Genomic DNA, 26,858 nt, shown 5'->3' on the forward strand with positions numbered 1-26,858 from the left:
GAAATGGAATCTCAACAGGATAAGCAACACTTACAAGCTCCTGCTAAGATGATTCCTTTAGCAAGCCAGAAAATAACTTACAAACAGGTCACAGTTTACACTCCGGCAGCACAGTTAATATATGTTCCAAGTGCCCAATCTGGAGGGAGAAACACTGTAATTATAAAGACAGTGCAACTTGCGCAGGCCAGGCCACAAAATGCCTGTTGTGGGTCTTTCAAAGCATCTTCCAGTTTCACAGATCATGACATTAATACAAAGTTCAGAGTGGTTTTTATTGCAAACCCTGCAAGGCACACAGATTTGTGACTTTCTGCAATGTTTTGGGGATGTTTACTTTCTCTGAGAGCCTGTTTTTCTATTTTCCTCTGATTTTAGCTGGACCAGTGATGTTTTATTATTAACAGGTTTTCTGTGCTTAGATTCTAAGTGCAGCTCTGTGGTGTTAAAACCAGGAACTAAAATGAAATGCAAGGCTGTCTGAAGCAACAGAATATAAACTGGATTCTCTTGTTTTTCGCTTAATCCAGGGTTCAGTGTTCCCTTCACTTGTTTCTTTTTCCTGATTTGTTACATAAGGTAATAGGTCTTATCCAGCAATCTCAGAACAAATTGTAAGGACCAGTTTATCACCACTCACTTAAAACCATCTAAATTGCTTTGAGCTTAGGAAGCACTAAGATGCTCAGCAGCTTCTCTCCTGTGATACCAAATTAGATCCTTATAATTGTCTTGCCGATATATAAAGATGCAGTAAAGATGCAGAAAGGATGAAAGCTGTGTTGTTCTGTTGTTTGGTTTTGTTGTTGGTTGTTTTGACTTAGGTTCCTTGGGTTTTGTGTTTGGGTTTTATTGTTTGTTTTTTACATGGGCTGCGTAAAGGATTGTTTTCACCTAACATAACACACAGAAGTTCTTGGAAAAAGAAAGTCTCTATCCCTAAACATCTGCAAATAAAACTAACCTCTCCACAGTACATACATGGTCTGCTGTGTGTGTCCCCATCACAAATACAGGAAAGTGAAGAGTAAAAGGAAACTAGTATATACATAGAAGACCTCTGTCCAGAGTTATCAGTGTCTATTTCTTTGCTGTAGATTTCTATAGAGAGCTGGATTTTTTTCACTCCACTATTTGGCAAGCTTACTTCCCATTTCAATTGGCCTGCTCACTGCTTTATTGCACATGAAGAGGGTTTGGGGTTTTTTATTTCTAGACACACTATAGCTTAGCAGCAGAGAACTGCTTTTCAAAGAACAGTACGAGCATGCTACAGAGGCTGCCAGGTGTACATACCACGATGCTTGAATGTGTCATTGTTTAGAATTACACAGCCCTGAGCAAAATATAATCCAGCCACAGTTTGTTTTCCTGTCAGGAAGCTGAACTGAGAACAAACACAAGATTCACATAAAAAGATAATGCAGCTTTTCTAGCTGTAATAAAAACAAAAAAAAAATCAAATGGGATATGTCCCACCGCTTACTTACACTCAAATTCACTTGTGTATACCCACTGCCTCTGAGTACATTCAAAGAGAGAGCCCAGCTTTTTCTTCTGCTCCTCTACCACTGCATAGAAATCACCACTTCAGCTCCACACTGATCCCCTCTAGCTTTTAGTCACTCCCATGCCGAATGCCACGTTGGTAGAAATTCTGTTGTGGCTTCAAGGAAAATTAAGGAGAGAACATTTTTGTCAAATGGAGTCACACAACAATTTATCCAGTGCAGAACTTCCCACATCACTGCATGACATCAATTTGCTGTGATAGTATCTGCAAATATACAGGATGCTGGGAGAAGGTGGATGCTGTCAGGAAGAAGGCATTCGAAATGAGAAGTTGTGGATCTGGGGCATTTGGTTGAACCTCTGTGTGGAGAGATGGGGTCCAGGAGGTTTGAGGGCTGCTGAAGGGTTGCTCCTTCACTGTCAAACATTCATTTTTGTGCATACAATTGCAGCAGTTCTGGTCCTGTTTCACTGACCCCTCCTCCCCGCATCACCACCAATTCCAGTTTAACAAGGATTAACAAGGCTACAGCATGCTGGGAAAACATGGGACTTCTGCAGATAACAGCTAGGAAAGTTGACTTGCCCCAGACTAGGTGAAAGATCAGTGCAGGCTGTTGTTCTGATGCGTCGTTAGTGAAAAAGGATACATGAGCTCAGGTAGAGCTATTAAGCTTAGATATTTCTCCTAGCTTACTGAGATGCTCAATATACAGGCAAAGTATTAGCTTTGAAGTTTCTGCCTTCTGCTACCTGCTGTCAAATGCCCTAGTTTGGGTAGTGAAAAACTAATGCCAGCTGTAACCTAATAAAGAAAAAGGCTTTGGACTTCGCATGCATACCCAACACCTGTTCGAATGACACTGTAAACCTGCTGCTGCAGCATTTGTTCTCTCAAGGGTTTATAGTTTAACATAAAACGGAGGACAACAGAGGAAGATACCAGTATCTTTGTTGCACAGACCTACAAACACATAAAATTCAGTATTTTGAAGCTGAAGCCAACAATGCCAATTTGCTATGTGAATTGTGAAGTGGGAATTGGTTAGCGTGTACTGCATACATGTCTTTAACTCTGCCTCTCTCTTCCCCTGCAAAAGTCAACAACTGCCAACTCCCACCTCACTCCCACCAGGACCTGGCCACTTTCCTCCATTACTGGTATTACCAAGTCCTGACCGTGCCCAGGAATTTCACCGCCTGCCTCACTGACGTTACTTCTTGGCAGTCCCTCATAAATATGGGACATCATGTTCTGCCCTCAGGAGACCCACAGCATGAGAGTCAGGAACCTATTTTAAAAGGACAGGTATTCCCCTACCTTGAAGGGCCAATATTTCTGTCTGGCTATATGTATTTGAGTGAATATTCCCTGGCAAAATAAGGCAGTGAAGAAGGGATGAAACCAGGATTCATTTGATGTTCTAGTCCTCAGGCCTGGTAAAACCAAATATGTAACAGATACCCTTCAGAAGTGAGGGAATCTGACCAAACTGCTAGGTTTGGGTCGTGATCCTGAATGATACCTCTGTAATATTTTTCTAGCCTACTCAAAAGAATGACAAATGGTATCCACTAGTTCTGTTCTCATAGGACACCAAATTTCCATTTTAACAGATCCCCTGCTACATTTACAGATGCAAGAGCTTTAGCTCTATTGCAGAACACAGGTTAATCCCAAATGCATTCTCCAACCTTTTCACTTATCACCAACATGCACCCAATGCATTACACAAATGTGTCTCTCCATCTCCCTAGGAACATCTCTGGTATCACTTCATCAGCTGCTACAAAATGTAGTAAATTGATTACAGGTGGGAAGGATAAACTTTCCATGCACTGCAAAATCAACCTGGCAACAAGAAACTGAGACAGAGAAAAGCTATAGACTGAGTTTTTATGAGTGAGTCTGGCTCAATAATGAAAAGTTCACAACTGCTCTAGTGACTGCAAACAGCTTTGAACAGAGGACACTAACTGCTCCATGGACATCAGAAGCTGAATTTTCTACACACTGAAACAAGCCACAGAATATCTACTGATTTCAACAGCAGCATTATTTTGGCCTAGGTGGATGTTTTTCGTGCAAGAATAGCAGTGTTGCAGCTCAAGTACTGAACTCCAAGGACTTGTACGTAGCTTCTAACTCTGCAAGAAGCTTCTTAATTCAATCAGGCAAGTCACTTCAGACTAAAGTCATCCCCCTTGGGATGCAATTCTAAATATTATATACTTATAAATTGCAAAAGTAACGATATACATGGGTTTCTTATTTCCCCAGCTGAATAGAAATAAAAGCAAGCACTCCTCAAATTGTCTTTGTGGTTCTAACCACATAGTTCTGTGCAATGAGCAGACAAATTCCATAACGTTTTACTTTGGCATTTTTGGTTGGAAGAAGTTACTTCCCAGGCTGGGGAAAAAAGAGTTCACGCTGTTTTGTAAATATAACTCTCTATGACAAAGAAGTCTATTATGAATATCTTGACACCCAAGTTAAAAGGACAGCCTGCCAAGAAAATGGTGATCATCCAGTTTGCAAAGTCTTTAACTATTTCCATAATTTCAATATTCTGAACACCAGCAAAACTTGAGTTTTCCCGGAATAAAGCCAGTGAGCAGACTCACAAATGCAGCATATGCACATATAGTTTGTCCTTGGCTCTCCCACCAGTCTTATCACTCACTAATAGCTACTTGGGAATTGATTTCCTGTGGGGCTAAATTACCTTCTGTCCTGGGTTCAGCAGTGGCAGTCAGTTTTGTTTTTTTTTTTTCTCCTTCTTAGTAGCTGTTGCAGCAATGTGTTTTTGACTTTTGGCTTGGGAACAAAAAACTGATAACACTGATGTTTAGACTGACCAAGGACTTTGTGAGTCTCATGCTCTGCCAGGGAGGAGGAGGGGCCGGGAGGAAGCGGGGACAGGACACCTGACCCAGACTGGCCAAGGAGGTGTTCCATACCATAGCACGTCATGCCAGGGGATGTAACTGGGAGCTACCCGGAAGGGCACGTCCCCTGGTGGGTCGGGCTGTCTTTTCCGGCGGGCGGTATCGTATTCTCTTCCCTTGTTATTTCTCTTGTCGTTGTTATTGTTGGTGGCGGCAGTGGTGATTTGTGTTATACCTTAGTTATTAAACTGTTCTTATCTCAACCCGTGGGAGCTGCATTCTTTTGATTCTCCTCCCCGTCCCTCCAGAAGCGGAGGGAAGAAAGGTGGGGGGGGCAGTAGACTGCGTGGTTCTGATTTACAGCTTGGGCTTAAACCACGACACCTTCATTTGTGATATTCTTGTTATCTTTCCAACCTCCTTTGTTACCATGATTTGGTCTGATGTGGACATTGGGGAGATAAAATATACACCCTGTACATAACTTTAAGCCAACAGTTGAGAGCTGCACCCTGAATGCAGCCTTAAACACAACAAAGTGCTTTCCTGAAATCTGCAAGATTTAGAATCATAATGAGGATAAAAACCAAAGCTATGCCTTGACCAATTTAATTGGACAACTATGTTCTTTTAAATAAATTACAAGCCTACAAATGAAATTGCAATATGAAGCCTGTATCTTTTACCAATCTCAGCAGTTCTTTGAATAATGAGTCAGGGAAAAATAAGCCAACAAGCCCTATCATTTTTTGAAGACAAAACATCCTTGGAGGTAGATAAGAGCGTTCTTGTTCTAATTTAAAAACAGCATGAAATGGACTACAGAACTTTGTTTTCTGAATGCTCTTATGTTCAAAACATGCCTAACAGGCTAAATCTACCAGAGACTGATGTTTGCATTTTCTCTGACTGTCCCATTAAGCTGTACCATTAATACAGCAAATGAATAGAAGCATCATAAGCCACAGTGCTCTACTATTTAGAAGCTGGCTGGCTTCTGCCCCATTTACTTCTATCTTAACAGAATTTTCAAAGAAACTGACTTAATGAGTCATGTTTAGTTATGCCAGAATGCTCACTGACATCACAGTTTAAAAGCAATACCTGCTCTCAAGGGACATTTTGCCATATCTACATTCCACACAAAGTTCTGGGTTGTATTTATTTATTTCCTAGAAGCATATATACTTCACTAGTGAACAAAAACAATTTCATATTTGCAGCTTAATCCTCCCCATCCACAAAAGGAGAATTAATGCTAGCGTATCAGTTTTTGTAAATCATTTTGAGATATGCTCATGGGAAAAACCATTTAACACGAAACTATTAATCTTCACCACTAATTTCTAGGGAAGAAGGAACAGAACACTGTCTTTTTCTTCCTTCCTTTCCACCTCATTTTCTCCCTCTTAGGTTAAAAACCTACGAGGTAGTAAAGTGCAAAGTTATTAGCTGACACTGAGAGGCCAGTTCTGCAATTTGACTCACCACTGTAGAAATAAGTTCCACTGGACTGAGGTTTTTGTGAGCAGATCAGAAAGCAACTAATACGTGAGAAAAGATAAAGTAATAGGCCTCATCAATATAAATCAGTATGCACTACTACCAAACTTTGAGACAGTGTCTCAACTTGGGCTTTTACTTAGGAATCCTGATACCTCATTACACCTTGCTCCCGGTACAGAAACCAACTGCAAAAGCATGACCTTCACTGTAGGAAAAGGGTCTGTAAGCATCAAATACAGTAGAGTTGCTTCTACTACATATGCTGTTAATGTGGCCTTACAACTGAAAAACAGATTTCTGGAGAAGATCACTGAACACAAAACCTAACACTGGTCTAAAAAGCTTTCAGGAGTGCTTTATTTTCCAACCACTAAGTTTTTCTCTAACTTCAGTATAGTTTGGTTGCATCTGATGTTCTTTTCATGCAAACATACTCTCGTCCCGCACACTTTTTTTTCTTTTATTTAAAACAACAAAGCCCATCATAATGGATGAAAAAAGCCACTATTTTCTGACATCTGGTGGACAGGCTCACAGATTTGAGATTCAACAAAGCATTGATACCAAAACCTATCAGATACCTTGTGCAGTAGGGTTTTAGCAGACTGAAAATTAAAGTGTTATTTGCAAATAATAAAGGCATAAAACTGACTAATCTAATTCCACGGTGCAAGGAACAACTGGAGCAGGTGAGGGGTGTGAAGGGAGAGCCAGCTGCGTCCTCACTGGGGCATCATGGGGGAGATGGCTGAGGATTAGCTCAGGGCATTCCACCAAATGATGCAAATGCCATCAGGCACAAACCTGGCCACAGGGAGCCTATAGTCCTCTACAAGTCTCAATGGCATGTGCTAGACAATTATGTGAAATGGAGGTGAAGATTTGATTTTAATATGCCTTCTACTTTGATGATCTCTCTTTTCAAGCAGTTTATAGCCAAAATAATTATATTTAATTTCCCGTTCTTTTCCCAGTGCCACAGAGCACCTGGTTATTTCTAGCCTGACCTTGGTGATTTCTAGGAAAAGAAATATGGCAATTTTTTCTTAGCTGAAAGCTCTGCAAAGATCTGTCTCTGAGCAAGGTGCATAAGAATACAGATTTACCTAGTAAGCTTTACTGGAAAAATTAAAACAAAACAAGCAAACAAATAAGGTTGGGCAGCCAAAGGCAAGCAAACCTCTATCATGCTAACAAAGTAATCTGTATCTAGACATCTCCATCATTCTTGGAAAGGAAAATCACATCTCATCATACTTCCACCTCTATGCAGTCCTTGCTCAATGCACAAGACGTAGTATCTTAATGAGCATATACTATTTGGACATTATATGTTGTCAAAGAAAATGTGCCAGGATAGGGAATGATCTCAGCCTTGATCTTATTTTCCTATTTATGAGTTGAAAAAAATAAATAATAATAAAAAAAAAAAAAGGAGAAAAGGATAGACTAAAATAAATAATTAAATAAATAATATGTCAAATCCTAAATCAGTTCAGCCTCCTGCTTTTCCTTTCAGTCTTACTCCTATTGCTCCCAAGTAGTATTTAGTTGTTGCCAAGCAGCAGAGAGCTAATTAGTGCAATGTCATGTTTCCTTGTTTTCATCACTTGCTCCTTCCCACTTACATGCACACTGCTCCTCAATTCAGCTGTACAGGATGAAATCCCAGAATAAAGAGAAAGGGAAATTGGCTGCAAGGAACAAAAGAATTGAAAGTATAGTCTTGCACGCAACCTATAGGAACACCCTCCCTCAAAGCACTTCCTCTTATTAGTAAAAATCACCCCTTAAGCTTTGGCCACAGAGCACACATTAACACCCCTAGCCAAGCAGCTGGCAGGCTTGGGCTGTGCTGCTAACCCACCTACCAAAACAGCCAGCTGAAAGCTACAACAGGTATTCCCACAGGAGATACAGTCACTGCAGTACTGGTGAAGCTCCTGTTGAGGGCAATTTAGAAAATTTAGTATTTGTGCTGCAGTGCGTACAGGACAAAAAGCTGTCAGAAAAAACTAACAGCAGCTTCTGTCAATTCATTTGCTAGAATGAAAGAGATGCCTTATTTTAAAGCTACTCATTATATCCTATTTAGACATGCCACCTTCTCCCCATTTCGTATTTCGTTGCTTCCTCACAATAGGTATATTTCTCAGAGTGGTGGAGGGCAAAAAGATTTTGTCTTCCAAAATACAGACTAGCACCAGCATTCCTTTTTTAACCCAGCAATATATGTCCCTGGTATTGTAAGAAGAATTTACTGCCTTCTCAGAAGGTTCCAATCTATTTCTGTATATGAAGTAGCAGAAGGACCTAAGAGCAAATACTCCTCCCATTTCACACACACACACAGATGGGAAAGGGATCCCAGAATGCAGAAGCTGTCTGCACATAAAATCAAATAGAGAATGGGTTTAGAGGGTCAAAATAAGGCAGCCATGGCAATGCTAAGCAGAGACTGACTGCACTGGAAAGCGAGATCATCTAGTTACAGCACAGCAAAGAAGGTGTTTTTTCAGCTTCTATAGCCACCATCTTGTACTATTAGCCAATAGGCTCTAGTTCTGTGTGTTGTTTTTGACCCCTAGCACTTTTCCCAAATGCTAGAAAGATGTGACAAACCAGAGGCTTTATCTGAATTTCTGCTTACAAGACTATGGCTAAAAGGTCAACCCAACACCCATTTATAACTCAGAAAAATCAACAGCTATGAAACTCATTGTGTTAGGAGTGGAAGGAAACTCCAGTGTTGCCTTTCAGGGGAAGATCAGCAGTTACCCTCTCTTTTTCGAAATTCCTGACATAGCATATTCCACTACATGAGCTTTTTTTGAAAAATACAAAGGCAGGTGTAAACAAAGTAACACCTCTCTGTTCTCTGCTTCCCCATGTTTGACCCAATTACCTTCTATTTTAGCTCTAGCCTTAACGACCACATCACATCCAGAGTCCCTGGCCCACAGGATTAGTGAAACCAGGCCACTTCCCAAACATCTCCCAAGTAACAATGCCAGTTGGCATTTCAAAGCCTAGAGTAGAAAGTTCAGCCATGTGGCTACCATGCTGGGAAGGAGCTGGGAAGAGAAATCCTCTAGTCAATGCTGAAAATACTTTATCCCAGGGAGCAAGTCAGAAATTCAAGTCCACTTACAAGAGCATGACACTGTAATAAACACGCTGTGTGATACTGCTGGCATTCATGAGCCAGTGAATCAGTTTAGATATTCTCTATGTTCAGGCAGCTCAGCTATCTTGATACAGTTCCCTGTCTGGCAAGCAATGGGGAGGGCTGTGTAAGTGCAGCATATCTGTCAGTTGAATCAGACAAGAACATCTTGTACTTGAGCTGCTTGTTGAGTAGGTTTGAAAGGCAGACAAACCGGCAGACTAATTAGATTTTTTGAACTGTGGTATTGAAAAGTAAAATCCTTATAACATGCTATCAATTTAAACATGTCTGTGCATGATAACAAATTATCAATAACAACAATAACATTTAAGCTTCAACTGAATACCAGGGAAAGTGTTAATATTCAAATTAAAAATATTCCAGTCTAAACTGAGCTTTGAAAAGATCCCAGCATTCCCCATCCTTATTTTTTAGGCAACCATCACTAAAACCAAAAGATACCTTTGCAGCCTGGAATAACTGAAACTAAGACAACAGATTGAACCAAGTCAATATATCCATTTCTGTTAAGAAACTGACTAAAGAGGTTAAAAAGTAGTTTGCAATGATCTGAAAGGCACTTTGACCTTGGAGGGAAAAGCTAAGCAAAAAAACCACAATATCTTGTAAATATAAATAATGGGATGAAAGAGCATGATAAGGCTCATCTGTTACAATCCCCTGAATAACTCTGGAAAGGCCTCCCAGTTGCAGGAGGATGTACAGGATATACACTTTGGAGTTTCTCACTTCCAAGATTTCTAAGAATGATGTCTCATCTGAGATGCCAAAAACCTAGGATTAAAGTAACACCTATTACCACATTTGCTCATCTAATGGGAGCTGATGCACATGAAGAATGAATAGGATTTTCTGAGCAAGAATGACTCACGCTAGTGGTCATTACACAAGAACACCAAGAGGATCGTAATGACATGCTCATGAGCAAGCACATGTTGGTCAGAGAAAATAAGCCAAGCACCTTCAAAATCCAATGGCTGTGTTAAATCCCATGACATCTGCCTAAATATTTATGGGTTTTTAACAGCAGGTTCTTAGCCTTGCCAGTCTTAACAGCATTGCTGACACCACTGCTCAAAATAAACAGATCTGAGGGAACCTACAACTCACCTTTTCAGTAATTCTGAATTTTACTTGGTTTTAGACTGCAAGATTTGGCATAACTATTGAAACAACACAGCTACAAACACAAGAAATGAATGCAGCAGGCACTGCATATATCCAAAGAGCTAGATTTTGCTTGCCTCCTAGTGCTATGCCCACTGCATGTTTCTGAATGAGTAATCTGTGCAGGGGATATACCTCAAAATTAGCAGATTAGGAATGGCAGATCATAGAGATTTGGACACAATGTCATGGCTACACTCCTTCCAGACCCAAGCTGTCTATGCTTATGCAGCTGTGATGACCTTGGACTGCATATCCCAGCACATCCCCCTTCCAGAGTCAAGCAGCTCAGAGTCTCAGCATACTGCTCCACTTGGACAAAATTGGGTTCTCCTATACTTTTCCTTGTGCACATAAGCCAGTGGCAAAGTCTGCAGAGTGGGGAGTACAGACAGGGGAGAGGAAAGCAAAGGCATGCAGTGCTGGTGCACCCACCCAAGCTAGCAATGATGCCAGAGGCAGGCTCAGAAGGACAGGTCCTGGCCTTCACTGCACATGCATATCAGGACACAAGTGTTAGCCTATTGCATAACTTACACTGAATTATGCAATCCTTCAGTGCTCATTAACGAGCAGAGGCTACCACAAATAATTATCAAAAACAAGCTCTTAAAGGGAAATCCTGAATAAATATGACCTGGTTTAATAATAGGCAAACCATGCTTTTGGGCCAAGAAATTATGCATATTATCCCAGGAATAAAAGTTACTGAGCTATAAGTAGTAACAAGTCCACTACTAGCATTAGAGAAGACAAACCTAGAAATATGCTTGTTTGTGTAAATTGCAGTTAATCTTATTGGGTAAGACTACAAATGTCCTAATTTGTTTTTAAAAGTAAAATCAATTGTAAATTTATTTATACCAATTTACCTGCCTGCCTGTTCTACATCACTGGGCCTGTATTGATTGTTTGAGATGGAACTCATTCCAAATTGTATTGATTTAATTCATTAGCAAATTTTTAGCAAAATATATTTTGTGGTCTCAGGACAGAAGCACAGAAAACTCCATTTAGAGACTGCAGGACTGGAGCAGGGGGTATTGGGAGGGGACTAGGATTCCTCCAATGAACAAGACTTAAAACCAGCAATAATATGAATAATATGTTTCAGATAGAAAAAAAAAAAAACATTTTCTAAACAATAAATAAGAAAAACTAGGAGCAGGAAAAGCCAGTTGGTGAAATAAAAATGGGGTGAATAATTCATAAATAGTAGAGTACATTGGTCGTTTTAACAGACATTTTGATTTACGGATTTAAGTGCCTAAAATAGCTCAACAATTTATAAAGCATTTTAAAATCAACAGATCATGAGTAGATTTGTCTGGCTTTGCAGCAAGGCAGTCGAGCTGCATCTGTTACCTTGGTAACTGAAGGTACCTCAGTTACCATGGCTACGGCTCCTTTAAAATACGATTGGCAATTCCTCACGCCCCAACTTTTGTGACTATTTTGAAGAGGGGAAAAAAAATCCCAGTACTATGTAAACACCTGCATTGAGACAAAAGGTCTGTAAAATGCAAATTTTCTCAGCCCACAAGGTCAAGTTAAGAATAAGCTAATTTTTCTGTTGCAAATCTTCAGCTCTCAGAAAGACTATGTCATGAAGAACTTGATCATCACATACCTAGCACAACAGTTCACATCAAAAACCAGCTCTACTGCTCACTGGAAGAAAGTGCATAAATGGACTCCTACCACACTGTGATTTCTCTGTGTTTCAAGGTTCCCCACAACAGGGCACCTTCCTGGATTGATTAATGAAACATAGGGGAGGAGGGGAAAGATATGCTGGGTTCTTGTTTCTGTGGCAAAGGAGGTGGCAACAGGAGTGCATTCATGTCCACCGACTCCAGTCAGTATCCAAGATAATTTTCCTGTACAATCCAGAAGGGACAGCTTTATGCAGGGAACAATTTCCTGCACTCAAATTGGTGTGCTCTGAATTATCCTGAGGTTGGAGGAGCATTTATGTTGCCAAGTTGCAAGTAAGGTGTTTATGGAAGTTGTTTTCACCTAATACATGAAGATGAGAAAAGGGCTTTTTCACCTTTCTGGAAAATTGTGCACCTTTCCCAAAGCGCAGGGCATTCAAGGAAGATGTCACAAAGGGAAGCTTCCTCTTTCTCCTCATTGAGGTTATACTGCAAGTTAAATATAAAAATACTTCAAACTCTGATGGAGAAATAAAGAAAATTAAAAAAAAAAATAAATCACAAACTTTTATTTTGGCACCTTTTAATTACCCAACTAGTTCTATGCTTTAAAATAATCTTTACATTTTCTGCCTGGGAAGTAGTTCCTTGTGCTGTCCTAGACGCTCACTCACACATTGTCCATGCCCTAAGCAGGCCTGTGGCAACACACAATTGCCACAAACCGCTCAAGAATCAGAAAAGGAAACTGTGAAAACAACCCCTCTGGAGTGAAGGTTATTTTCCATCCTTGCCAGCTAACAGAATATCTTGCTTGAATGCAAGTTCCAGCTTTCTCCTCTGTTGACTTCACACCCAGGACCCTCTTCCCCACTTCTTTGTTTCCTGTAGCTGACTGTATTTACCTTACTGCCCACAAGTCTGTGAATTACTTTTTTCAAACAAGTCAGCATTCCAGACCACTCCTTGTTTTTGAAGACCTTATTTCTAAATAGACTTTTTTATGTAATAGTTTGCCCAAGCTCTTCTTTAAGCAAAGAAAGGTATGCTACAGAAAGGACATGGGACGGCAGGCTGTCTCACTGTTAAGAGAGAAAATAAAACTCATTCAGATGTTCCCAGAGAAAAATTACATTCTTGGGATCAATGCGTGTCCAATGTCAGTTCATTTCACCCGTTTTCCCTTAATTTTTAATGCAGTTTTGTGCCTATTCTAGAGAAGAATTCCAAAAGTGATTAGTGATTTCTGGTGATTCAAACTTAATGAGTCTCCAACCCAAAATCTCCTTATAGGCCAGATTTTCATCAGCTGTCAGTCTGATCCTGTTAAAACATATGATAAGAAATCATAGTGTTAAGGAATTCAGAGTCTCATGACAAACTACTGAAGTCACTAGAAAGGGTAGTGGAAAAGTTCTCACACTTCTCTAAACCCAGAGTGGCCATTTCTAGAGGTACTGGTGTTGCACAACTGGAGTTGCACAAGAAGAACAAATCTCTGAGAGCCTATGTAAATCTACAGCGCTGCCCCCCATCCTTTATACCCCCACCCTTCATGTTTGCTACATGTTGGGACTCACTGCACTGCAAGGTTAAAAAGAAGAGCATGGCTGAAAGATTGAGCTGGAATTTCTATACTGGATGGCTTTGATCTCTGCAAACACAAGTTCTGGGGGACTGTATCTTGGCTACCAGACACAGTATCCTAAAAAGAGCTCAGGACTCAGAATTTGACAGTCTTACTCATCCTTGTGGAAGTCTGGTTATTAAGACACGTTTTGAATGATAGCTCCTAATTTAGCCCTAGTCTAAGACCTCGATACTGGTAATTGTGTAGTCAAAGTTAAAACAACACACTTGAGAAACAGAGGCTCTAACATTTCAGCCTCACAATCACCTCATGTATGGAATAGTATCTACTTGTTTTGCCTTACAAAACAGCTGCAGAGATTGATACCTATATGCCAACATTTCAACAGCACTTTCAAAGCATAAAGAGCTTCACACTGTTAAATGCTATGCAATATTTCAGATTCTTTGCAGCGCATGTAGGTGAATAATATTCAAATAAAGCTACTTCAAACGAAGGGTATTTCCTTTATATTGGAGGAAAGAAGTCAGAAACTAAGTTGGCTCCTCAACCACAGTTCACCTTTATGTGCACTAGAATAAACTAGAGAAATGCAAATACAGCACAGATGGTGCTGTATTTGGTACAGCCAGAATACAGCAAACAATAAAAGATGAGAGGATCCTATTATCCCACAAGATGTTGAGTGTACTGCAGGACGCAAGCTAAACACAGCTGCATAATATTGCTAGTGAACCTCTTAAATATTGTAAATTGCTTTCATCTTATGTAGAAAAGAATTTTCCTCTAGGTTTAAGCTATGACTTACCTTGGTTCCTTTTTCCTCCATCCTTCTTTTAACCTTGACTGCACCAGAAGTTGTTTTTGTAAGTATTCGCTTGTTGTTTATGCACTTCACTGTAGAAATTTGAAAGTCTCCTTGTCTCAGTAGTGCTGAGCCTTTTACAGCCCCAACTAAGAGGGGTTAACAGAGAGAGACAGTTAGTGCAGCTGCCCAGCATCAGATGGGATTGTGGCTCTCCCAGTAGCTACCTGCAAAGGGCTGTAGGAGCACTTTTGAGCTGCTGTGAGCAAGATGACAATGCTGTGCAATGAGCCCTGCAACAGTACTCCTGGAAATCCAATCTCTGCAAGACCTTCACAGTTGCTAACATCAACCTGGTTTATTGGAGGGGTGGTCACTACATAACTGATAGAGGGTTAGTATCACAGCTGCTATGTGTGACTCATTAATTTAGCCTTAAAAACATAACAATGAGGACAGGTTTTTTTTCAATTGCTCTCCTACAGGTTTTGCCTGTCTGTAAGTACGCATTAGTGTGGCTAGATTGGGTACAGTGAATATACACAGTAGGAGAAAATATTTTACCAGGGAAAAAAAGGATGATCCCTCCCCTTTAAATCAGGATAGTGCTGTCAGTGAGGGGAATGGGAACATGCACTAACTACCCTTTAGTGAATATTATGATAGGTGCTCATAGGATGACCGGTACCCTCCTAAGTTTCGGTTGGAGCTGTCCTATCTCTTCCTGAGGTTTTCTATGGTCACAATGTGCCTTGTAATTACTTGAAGTCCTGAACAGGCACATGATTTGCCACAGTATTTCAGAGATAACTTCATGGATAAAGAACGAACTAACTACAGCCTCTGTGCCAAGCCCAAAGTGATTCTTTTTATGTAGGCAAACTCAAACTGTGGAAGGCATTTTTGAAATGAAAAATGCTGCCTAAGTTAAAGAGTTACTAGAACATCCTGGAAAAAAGGAAATCTAACTACTGTTACCAAACTCCACAGCAAAAGGACATTTTTCTTATTTTTCATATATGGGAGCAATAATTCTTAAAGATATAGACAGCATTCAAAGAGATTAAAGAGACACTCTAGGATAGTTAAAACAGACTAAGGTGCTCACTATTGAGAAAAAAATAGCTTTCCCTAAATATTACATTTACAGCCAGGCATCTCCACAGTCCTTGAGACAAGGATTAGGTACCTAATATATAAACATGTGTGTATATTTAACATATTTCTAGGTGTAATTTGGCATCTTATAGGTTTTATATAAGTTATATATTAGTATGATGTATTATTGTATGTATATTATAAATGTTATGCAGGACATTGTATGTAACATATATACCATGTAGTATTGTAAGTAGTAGTATAGTATAACTAGTATGCATGCAAATATATATGTGTGTTTAGAATTTATATCTTAATCTTATTCTATACATATGTATACACAAAAAGATTCTTTTTATTCTACCATCATTGACACACATCTTCGTATACACTTAGGATTTTATTATTGAGTGGAAATTTGCAGCCACTCTGCCACAGCAAGTGAATTCTGAAACTCTTCAGCTGCTTGTGGGGACTAGCACTGGGGAAGTAGCCTATATTTTGGGGCATTACCATGAATACATACATTCCCATTCCTTGATCCTGTGTTGCAGGCAACATAGCACCTTACTGAGAACTTGCTCTTGATAAAAAAGTCAGCACTCACTGGGTCCAATACCTTCAATCTTGGTGGTCTAAGATAAGACAGGATATATGACAAAGACTATTTTGGAAGTTGCCTCAAAAAAAGCTACCAACACAGTTTTCTAAGTTATTTTGTCACTAATTCGTATATCTAAAATGGCTTCTAGCCAGTCAAAACTGAGTACTGGCAAATATTGTTGTCAGTAGAGAATTTGTATGAGTGAGGATGCTGCCATCCAGTGCATTATCCTTGCACAAATTAATCTGTGCAACAGACTGCCTAACTGAGAATGAAAACATTTTTTGCTTTCCCAAATATTTTCTCATATGTTGTAATAGTTGTTGGAGTTTCTTAATGTTTTATAACAAACCAATAAAGTGATAGGACCAGATAACTTAGATATTTGGTATTTAGGTTTTGCAGAACAAAGGAACAAAAGATGTCAATATTTTTAACATACTTAGGCTATCTAGGAGCTTAATAGGTCTTTTCTGCTACACACTGCAGTGTTAAGGAAAGAACTGTGGCCATAATGCTTTAAAAGCACAAACTGATAGATACAGCTTAAGCTAAGTGAATTACTGTGGGAGGAAAAGTGTCTACAATACACTGTTAATCACAATTTGTAAAACAAAAAAGTTAATGAAAAAAAGTTTTCACTGAGTAATGTGAACTCACCTAAAATGAAGCAGTCATCAAAATGCCTGGGGTTTAGCATATCATTTTCAGCCACCTTGTTAAGAAGCCTGGCTTTTCAGGGACTACACCATCTGTGACATCCATGTACATGAGCTGCAGTAAAAGCAGGAAATTCTGAGCTCAGCATTTAGTGACACCAAAGGGATCCCAGGGCTTCCAGTTTTTCAGAGTGTTATTTTGAGTGCCTCATATCTGAGGTGCTCAGCTCAACTATCAGAGGGTAAGCACTCAGCTGCTCCCAGAATTCAAAGATCTTTGGAACATCTCTCATGGAGAGGTTAGAAACTGAGGTTTCAAAAATCCATTGTCAAATACGAAAAAGTTGGTCTGCATCTCCGAAGAGGAGTTCTATCACAATTACTTTTGCTACAGTATTGCTTTTGGAGAGAAATTGGATTAAGGACTCCACCACTGCAGCCACTGCAGCCCCAAACTGCTAACCTTTGGGGCTGATGCCTTCTGGATCTTCCCCTTAGTTCTACGTAGGAGCAGCGACCATCTTGACAGACACACTCTACCAGCTATTGGTGAGTGCACATGGAGGATGCGCAGATAGATTTCACATGCTGTCCAAGGATGGTTATGTACCCAGCCTACCCACATTTTAAGCCACTAGAGATTTGACAGCTGCTTATTTTAATTTGCCTTGAAGCAGAAGCATTATTATCTGAATACAATCACGATCTGGAACTCACTCCAAATACTTTAGCTTAAAAATCACAGAGGAAAAGTTGGCCTTGTATGTTAGATTAGGGAGTTCTGTATTCAGGACAAAGCCTTGCTGCGTATTTCTGGTGTTTCCTTGTGAAGTTTTGCACTTAATACCTCCACATATTAGAGTGTTTCCTCTTGCAGAAAAATATTTCAGCAAGGCACACTCTTTGTAATGGAGCTGGAGACCACCAAGTACCCTCTGTCTGCTTCATGCCCATAGCGATTTTATTCCTTGGGTCCTAGTGCATAGCTGAGTTTGGCGACTCAAACTGCACTGAGGGTGGGCCATGAAAGCCTACAGAAATGTGTCTCCTGCTCTATGAAAGGCTTCTAGCACCACTCTAAAAGTATGTTTGAGAGAGGCTGTACTCTGTATAAGCGTGAGCATGTGAATTGAGCCACCTTTGGGCAAGCCATGGTGCAGAAGCTGTAACAAAAAGGGATAAAAATAGACTGGCAGCGAGTTAGAGAGGAAGGAAGTGTGATTTTCTCGGGAGATAAAACGGCATCCAGAACAAAGGTGGTGAGGTGAGATCCTGAAAATCCTAACACATGACACTACCACCAGTCATTGCTACAAAACTCTCCTTTTCAGTTTAAAACAGAAAGTATGCAAAGTCCTAAAAAAGGTTACCTAGTGCCTAACAGAAAAAGACTGAAAAAACTAGTAATAATAGGCAAGTTCCCTGGTTTCATTTGTCATGTTAGTTTATGTTTTGGTGTGAGTTGTTACCTGACTTTCTCAGTTTCTTTAATTCTAGGGCATTTGACAGAACTGTCAGCAAAAAAGTGTGTGGCATCATCTGAAAATGAGATTAATCACTATATTGAATTTATGCAGCAAAAGCATGAGCATATGAAAACAGGAGTCTAGGACTCATAGAACATTTGAATGTTTAGTGGTTATTAGCTTACAAAAGAAGGAAAACATCTGCAAATCTCTAAACGCTTAGCTGTTTGTGATTGGTATGACAAAAATGAGTAAGCGTAAGATGTAACAAAAATGATTTAGGTTAGGCATTAGAAAAAAAACAAACCAACACATAAAATGTGGTGAAGCACTGGGATACATTTCCTGCAGGATTTCTACAATATTCACCATTGGAGATCTTTAATAACAGTCAATATAGCTGTATTTCAGGAATGATCAAACACTGTGTTTTGGGACAGGGGAATGACATTTGGAGGTCCCTTCCAAATGAACACTTCCATCGTCCCTCAAAGAGACGTGAAGATTACTTTCACATTTACAGCTCCTTCTGTGGTGTCCCGTATACCTACCTACCTGCGCAAGTCTTGGGGTCCTTTTGGATCAGGACTCTATGCATGTTAAGAATTTCCCTTTGAGTTGTTGCTGAGCAATATGAAATATTTCTTACTCCCACCATACTGTCTCCATATAGTTCTCACTACCAGTCAGACTAGGGAGTAACAAGGAAGCTTGCAAAATAAATTCACATCTCTTCTGTGACAATGTTCCTATTAAATCGCAAGATTTAATCTATCCAAGATGAAACTGGAAAACTTGCCTGTGAAGAACTATTCCAACCTTTCCCTGGTGACCAGCTGGCTGGCCATGTGGTCACTGAGAAATACTGTACATACCATACTTCCAGTTCCGATGCAGTCTTTCTTATCCCAGTAACTACCTTGTCAAAGCACATGGCTGCCTGCTAGGACTAACATTTGAGAGATCTGCTTCTAATTTATTTATTGCAATGTCAACACCGAATAACTTAAGCATATTTTCCACAGATGACTGCACATTTTTTTTAACACACTGTTTCATGTCTGTGTGTCACTAAGCATTCCAAAATTTTTTTGCAAGCTGTCATATATTTTTTGGCATTATATAACCATTTCATCCATGAGCTGCTAGTGGACTTTTTCTCTGACTCTGAAGCAAGCTTTGTCTGTCTGCAAGCCTACTTCTTCTATTTGTCTCAGCCAAGAAACATGAATCTGAATAGTCTTGTGAGTGAACCAGTATGTTTGCTGATGTGAGCTTCCCTATCGATTGTCTGATCATCTCACTGAAAGAAGAAAGACTGCCAAAATAATAATTTCCCCCTTCACAGAAGAACTTGGTGGTTACATCTGAGTGTGCCTTCGTATACTTTATCACGCCTACAAAAGCAGAACTGTTTTTTTTTTCTCTTTGCAAATAATTTCAATTTCATAATCATTGCTCAAAGGCTCTTGAAACATCTTATATTAGGATTCTTAATGGAATATTACAGAGCTTGCTTTTTGACAGAGTCCTAGCTCTTGCTCACTTCCACAGCATTATCTGGTTGCTAGTATCATGTGCCTACATTTAGTCACTCGATCAGTCATACAGATTCAATATTTCTTTCAACAATTCAGCAGAATTACTTGCATATTCAGAATGAGTCATTTGTTTGAATCAGGGTCCATATCTCTAAGAAAGCCTGGAAAAATCGGTCTTGACAGATAATAAAGTGGCTATACAGCTAAATATTTTAAAGCAGCTTTCATTTAACCCACACTTCAGCTGAACTGCAGACAAAAGATTGTTAGATCTCTATTGTTAACATTCTGGTGATACATGGACTGAGTTTTAATTGAAGATTAGTTAAAGTACAGCTTTCAGACTAAAATAAAAACTAGGCAAAGCTTTGTAATTCCAATCACAGGTAGAAAATCTTGGCAGCTTCAAGCAGGTGTAATAGTTTTCAGAGACAAACCTCAAGCAGATGGACTACTGTAAAAGAAAGTGAGTAAAGTATCTTAAGAGATGCCTTGTGAATGGAAATCATGGGGGTTTATGCAGGCTAGCAAAAAGCATAAGGCTCTGGGTATACTTGAGTTACTGATGTTTTGTAGACAACCAACTCATGGGTTGCCAGCACTGATCTGAAACTCTTCTTAGCCTAGCTTGTTCCTGCAAGATATACAGCATTTACTGGTCATAGACTTCCTGAAAAATTACTAGATTTGGGATTTTTTTATTATTCTCCCCACTTGCTCCTTGACTCCCCTCCATTTTCTTCCCCAACAAACCCAAAAAAAAACCCCCAACACCAACATACTGGATCTCACTAATCATAATATACTTTCTGGAAGCCCCACAGCACTAATAGCTCCATCATTTCTCCTTCAGAGACAAAGGTGAGAGTGTTCTCATCTCCCACTTCAGTGTTGGCAAGTCCTGAGTTCACCTATGGAGAAGCAGCAAATCTTGTGCTGATCAGAGGCCTTACTCATACAAGCTGACAGCTACTTAGCTCCTGTGCTTTGTTGGTTCAACAGGACCAGGAGAGTTATGAGGTAGTGATTTAAATATTTTTGTCATTGAAACCAAATCTCACTTGAATAGATCAGTATAAGGAGATGATGCCACTTCTATCAAAAATTTCCTGATCCTTCAACAGCTGTAGTTCAAACAAAATGCTATCTTCCTTTGCCTTTCACCCAGAGTTTCAGGGAAGGGTAGAATTTCCTGAATTTCCCTATAAAAGGATAAGGATTAAGAAACACTTTTTAAATACTTCTGTTAGTAGTTGCAAAGGGAGAGGCTGACAAATCTCTGAGGGTGATCTCTTTCTTTTCTCCCATCTAGCTTTGTCCTGGTTTAGCAGTAGCAGTCATTTTTTCTACTGGTGCAGTGCTGTGTTTTGACTTTTGGCCTGGGAATAATACTGATAAAGCTGATGTTTTCAGTTGCTGGTCAGAATGTTTACCCTGAGCAAGGACTTTGTGAGTCTCATGCTCTGCCAGGGAGGAGGAGAAGCTGGGAGGAAGCAGGGACAGGACACCTGACCCAAACTAACAAAAGAGGTATTCCATACCACAGCACGTCATGCCCAGGATGTAGAACTGAGAGTTCCCGGAAGGGCTGGAGCACTGCAGGGTGGGGGTGAGGTACCGGTCGGTGAGCGGTTGTATTCTCTTCCTTGTTATTTCCTTTATCATTATTATTATGGTGGTAGCAGTAGTGATTTGTGTTATACCTTAGTTATTAAACTGTTCTTATCTCAACCCGTGGGAGTTGCATTCTTTTGATTCTCCTCCCCGTCCCTCCAGAAGCGGAGGGAAGAAAGGGGGGGGGGGAAGTGGACTGCGTGGTTCTGATTTACGGCCTGGGCTTAAACCACGACAAGCTTGAGACAGGATTGTTAAATTATTCTGAGCAGTATCAGGGGAGAAGAGCACCAGTTTGTGGTGTGCAGCTTCTAATAACTCACTCTGAACACATGATCAGGAATGAATTATGAATGGTGTGTTGTGTAGACAGCTATTTACTAGAAAACAAACTCTGAAGTTACTGAAACTTGACTTGCAAAAGCCATGCAACTTTTACTGCTGCCACCCACTATTCTTGTTGTCTATGGTCCAAGAATAGTGTCCCTGTTACCAAATGCTCAGCCAAGGTCTCCCTTTCCAGGTCCCGATTCCAAACATGCATGCTAAGTGGAAAGATACTGGCTCATTATTTATGACAGGCTAGACTGGATCCTGTCACCTTGTTTCTTTTACAGCTATGCAAAGCTGATGTGAAAAACTATTATTACAAATTAATTGGCACTTCACACTGCATTGGCAAAAATGGCTAGGTTGGACATAGGACGATGTAGAAGCAGGGAGATGGCAGCCTCTTAGATAGATAGATAGATAGATAGATAGATAGATAGAAAGAATCAGAGGCAATGTGAATTACATGATGAAATTCTCCACTTCTGGGCAAGACATCTTTTAGACTCTTGAAATAATCTTATTCAAATATATCTGCTATTAACAGAAATTATGCAGAAGTGTAATTTCTTCTCGCTCCAGAATGAAGACATTTTAACATAATTTATATTTAAATCAAAATATCCCCTTTTAAAATCTCCTCTCTGCCTTCCCTTATGGCTTCTATGGTTTTGGACAATCTGAGATTTTTCTTTGTTGGTATTAGAGCCAGAAAAAAGGAATGGCAGCAGCATCTCTAGTGAAATAGGAGTCATCCACATAGGTAAAAGCAGATAAGAGTTTTGATCACTTCAAACACTTTACCTAGGTATTTTCTTTAATTAAAGAAAATTTTAGCTGCCATTATGTAACTCAACAGTATGTGATATCACTTCATAATATCCTCACTCTTTTCCCCCAATCCATTCAGATCCTAGGAAGAGGAGAAATTCTGTTGTAAAATGTAATGAGAAAGAAGATTAAGAACCACTAAATAATACAAGAGCAATCCATTGGTTTGATTAGTATTCAGGCCATCATTAGTGAATGTCCTGGGTTAAGCAGTAGCAGTCATTTTTCTGCTTCTTAGTAGCTGGTGCAGTGCTGTGTTTTTGACTTTCACCCTGGAACAGCGCTGATAACACCAATGGTTTTAGTTGTTGCTCAGTAATGTTTACTCTGACCAAGGGCTTTCTCAGTCTCATGCTCTGTCAGGGAGGAGGGGAAGCCGGGAGGAAGCAGAGAAAGGACACCTGACCCAAACTAGCCAAAGGGATATTCCATACCACAGCACATCATGCCCAGTGTATAAACTGAGGGCAGTTACCGGGAAGGGCTAGATCACTGCTCGGGTTGGGCTGGGTATCAGTCGGCGGGTGGCGAGTGGTTGTCTTCTCTTCCCTTGTTATTTTCCTTATCATTATTATTATTGGTGGTAGCAGCAGTGGTTTGTATTATACCTTAGTTACTGGACTGTTCTTGTCTCAACCTGTAGGAGTTACATTCTTTTGATTCTCTTCTCCATCCCTCCAGGAGCAGGGAGAGGAAGAGAAGGGGGGGGAGTGAGAGAATGGCTGTGCAGTTCTGAGTTACCAGCTGGGCTTAAGCCATGACAGTGAATTAAAAAGATATAGCCTTATTTTCAAAGACGTTAGAGCACATACGAGTCCCATAATCTTCACTAGATCTTACCAGCTGCATGCATCTCTGGCTGTGACAAGCTATCATGAAAGGTATGATGGTTCATCTCTGTTGGCCTCTGAGAGTGAGCCAGAGAGAGGGGTTTTTTGAGAGATGGGTTTTTTGAGCCTTTTGGCATGAATGGATGCTGTTCTCCCTAGAAAAACATACTTTCTGAATTTTGTACTTTTGGATTTTGCTTACATCTTGCTAGATCTTATAGCACGTAATTAACCAAGAAAAATACTCAAAGACAAAAAGGATGGGGGCAATACAAACTGAGGATAACAAAAACAAAAACAAAAAAAAAAAAAAAAAGAAAAAAAAAAAGAAAAAAAATCTATGCCAATGATATATTATTCATTCATTTGTGGCAAGCTGCTAAATTTCTGAGCTCCAAACAGCTGCAAGTGATAAATCTATCAGAGATGGGTGCCAGTGAATGCACTATCAGACCTGATCCTCAGGCATTTGTGCACTTCCTTGCCAAGGGACTGGGAAACTGTAATAGGACCTTTATTAGAAGGCTGCTCTCCACTGTCTTCTCCTTTCAGTCTGTGCAGACTTTCTTCTAAAACAAAGGGCCTTTCAATATTGAAGCATGGAGTGACTAAAGAGCATAGGTTTTAGGGTTAGACAGTGATTCAACAGAGCTAAAAAAAAAAAAAAAAAACAATTTGAAGGAGAAATACTGGGATTCTTCCTGTCAATAGCATTGCTCAGATGGTTTTATGAAATCTTGAAAGCAGAGCCACACTTCCAAAGCTGCAAAGCATTCAAGAGCATGCACATGTCTGGGGAAGGGCTCTAGACGTTTTTAAAGACATATGGAAGGAAGCAATCGCTTCATGTTCATTTATCAGGTGCTTTCTGTTCTGCTGAAGTGGGGACTAAAAGTTCTGCATTACCCTCTGAAACCAAGGTGTGCACACACAAGAGCTAACAGCAAGAGAGATCATGGGGGTGATGTTCCCTACTGATAATACTGCTAGCATGTACCACTGCAGAGAACTTAAATGCCCTGTCAGAATTGGTTATTTCTTTCCTTTAATACAGCAAAACACCACTCACTCAGGAAAGATATTCAAATACACCAAGTGAATTGCATTTTGAGTCAGCATAAAGAAAGGGGCCTTCTTCACAGACCCCTTAAAATGCAAAATGCTTTTATTGAAAGTGTCCTGGCTTAAGCAGTAGCAGTCATTTTTCTGCTTCTTAGTAGCCGGTGCAGTGCTGTGGTTTTGACTTTCAGCTTGGGAAAAGCGCTGATAACACCAGTGTCTTTAGTTGCTCCTCAGTAACGTTTACTCTGACCAAGGACTTTCTTAGTCTCATGCTCTGCCTGGGAGGAGGGGAAGCTGGGAGGAAGCAAAGAAAGGACACCTGACCCAAACTAGCCAAAGAGGTATCCCATACCACAACACATCATGCCTAGTATATAAACTGGGGGCAGTTACCGGGAAGGGCTAGATCACTACTTGGGTCGGGCTGGGTATCGGTCAGCAGGTGGTGAGTGGTTGTATTCTCTTCCCTTATCATTATTATTATTATTGGTGGTAGCAGCAGTGGTTTGTGTTATACCTTAGTTATGGGACTGTTCTTGTCTCAACCCGTAGGAGTTACATTCTTTTGATTCTCTTCTCCATCCCTCCAGGAGCAGGGGCAGGAAGGGAGGGGGGAGTGAGTGAGCGGCTGTGTAGTTCTGGATTGCCAGCTGGGCTTAAACCACGACAGTTTTATTTCCCTCTCTGCTTCTCATCTGTGAGTGCTACCTGACTTAACAAGGTGTCAGCATTTCCTTCTGCAGCTTCAATTCTCAAGGGTCTATGACTCTACAGTAAAAATCTGCTCTAGGCTGAAACAGAGCAGACATGCTGAGGCTGCTAGGAACATTTTCTGAGTTCTTACTGCAAGATGCATTTTGTTTTTTGTTTTACTCATACTCAGACAGTTGGGGTATTAACCTCTACTTAAGCACTGAGTGTTAACAATATCATACACAAACTGACCACTTAAAAGTCTCTTCGGCTTATTTTTCAGGGAGCCTGTTGATATCAGTATAATTACACATATAATTGACATTACTAAATCAGTAACATTAAAATGAAAGCATATAGAACCTGTACACATTCAACTAGGATCACAAAGCACATAATAAACACCAGCTGGGTTTTTTTTTTTTTGACCTTTTTTACAGATGGACAAACTGTGCATGGAGAAATTTCCCTGTTTAAAAGGAGAATCTTACAGAAAGATACCCACAGTCATGCTTCTCAATTTCCCTAACCTCCAGATTGTTTATCTTCCAGATAACTATTTTATATCAGGCATTGATTTTAGCACATATCAGCACACATATTAGATCATCACATAACAAGGCTATGATAACGTGAATCATTTAGGGAGAGGAACTGTTTGTATTTTTTTAAATCTGTGACAATGGCTAAGTTCTGATCTCTTTGGCAACAAAGTTGAATTTGAAAAGCAGAAGAGCCAATTTGCTTCTGTATCCTTCCAAGCTTATTTGCTGTTACTGGCCAAATACTGGCACAGGCTGTCCAGAGAGGCTGTGGGATTTTGAGAATATTAAGACCTGGACCAGACAAGACCCTTATCAACGTGATCCAACTTTGAAGTTGTACCAAACAACCTCCAGAGGGCCCCTCCAAACTAAACGATTCTGTGATTTTATTCTCTGCCAGTTTCTCTGTATTTTGGTAAATGGTTCACCCCAAACTGTGGCAAATCCTTGCTTCTGTCTTTGTTTGCCAATATGGAAGGTCAAGTGTAATTCTGCACTAGGTCTACCCATGACAGCAAACAAGAGGGACATCTTGATTACAAGACAGGTAGCTTGAAGCATAGGTTATTTTTAACTGGTCTATTCCTTTGGCAGCAATTGTGTTTAGATTATTCCACTGCATTTACTGGCAACAGATAATTAGAAGAAATTCGTTCTTTTAAATCCCTATTTTGGCTACACTGCTGAAAAAGGGACATTATGAACAGCAGGACAGCATAAGAGTATTTGACTAATATTTTAATTACGACAGTTGCTCATGAAGACAGTAAGATAGTATTTTATGTGATGTTTCTTGTCAAGGTGACATACAAGACAAACAAAGATAACAGAGGTAGGGAGTAGAATGGAAAGAGGTTTTAGCATTAATGTACCCCTCCAACAAACAGAGACCTCTTCAATTCATGCAAACTACTTCATTGATTAAAGGAGGATTGAGCAGAGGAAATGCGATCGCAAGAGTCTGACTGTACCCCTCAATTATCCTGGAATACAATCAAGAGATCTTCATTAGGCTGAGGAAAACCTGAGAAAAGCTGAGAAAGCTTGGTTTGTTCAGCCTGGAGAAGAGAAGGCTCCAGGGAGACATTATTGCAAAATTTCATTGCTTAAAGGGGGATTATAAGAAAGATGGGGACAGACATTTTAGCAGGGCCTGTTACAGTAGGTAGAAGTCTTACATTGTAATGAGAATCTCTTACAGAAAACCTTGTCTGGTAAAATCCAATAGATCTGTCTCTTTTCAGCTCAGCTGACAGGCTTACTT

At 40.0% G+C, this 26,858-nt stretch overlaps 1 protein-coding gene across 1 annotated transcript in view; it reads left to right on the top strand.

The window, feature by feature from the left end:
• Nucleotides 1-26,858, top strand: part of KCNC1 (potassium voltage-gated channel subfamily C member 1) — a gene marked incomplete at its 5' end in the record, with an annotated part of 109,455 nt that overhangs the window by 60,541 nt on the left and 22,056 nt on the right. The window lies entirely within an intron of this gene.

This window comes from Psittacula echo, assembly GCF_963264785.1.
Source record: "Psittacula echo genome assembly, chromosome: 5".
NCBI lineage: Eukaryota > Metazoa > Chordata > Aves > Psittaciformes > Psittacidae > Psittacula > Psittacula echo.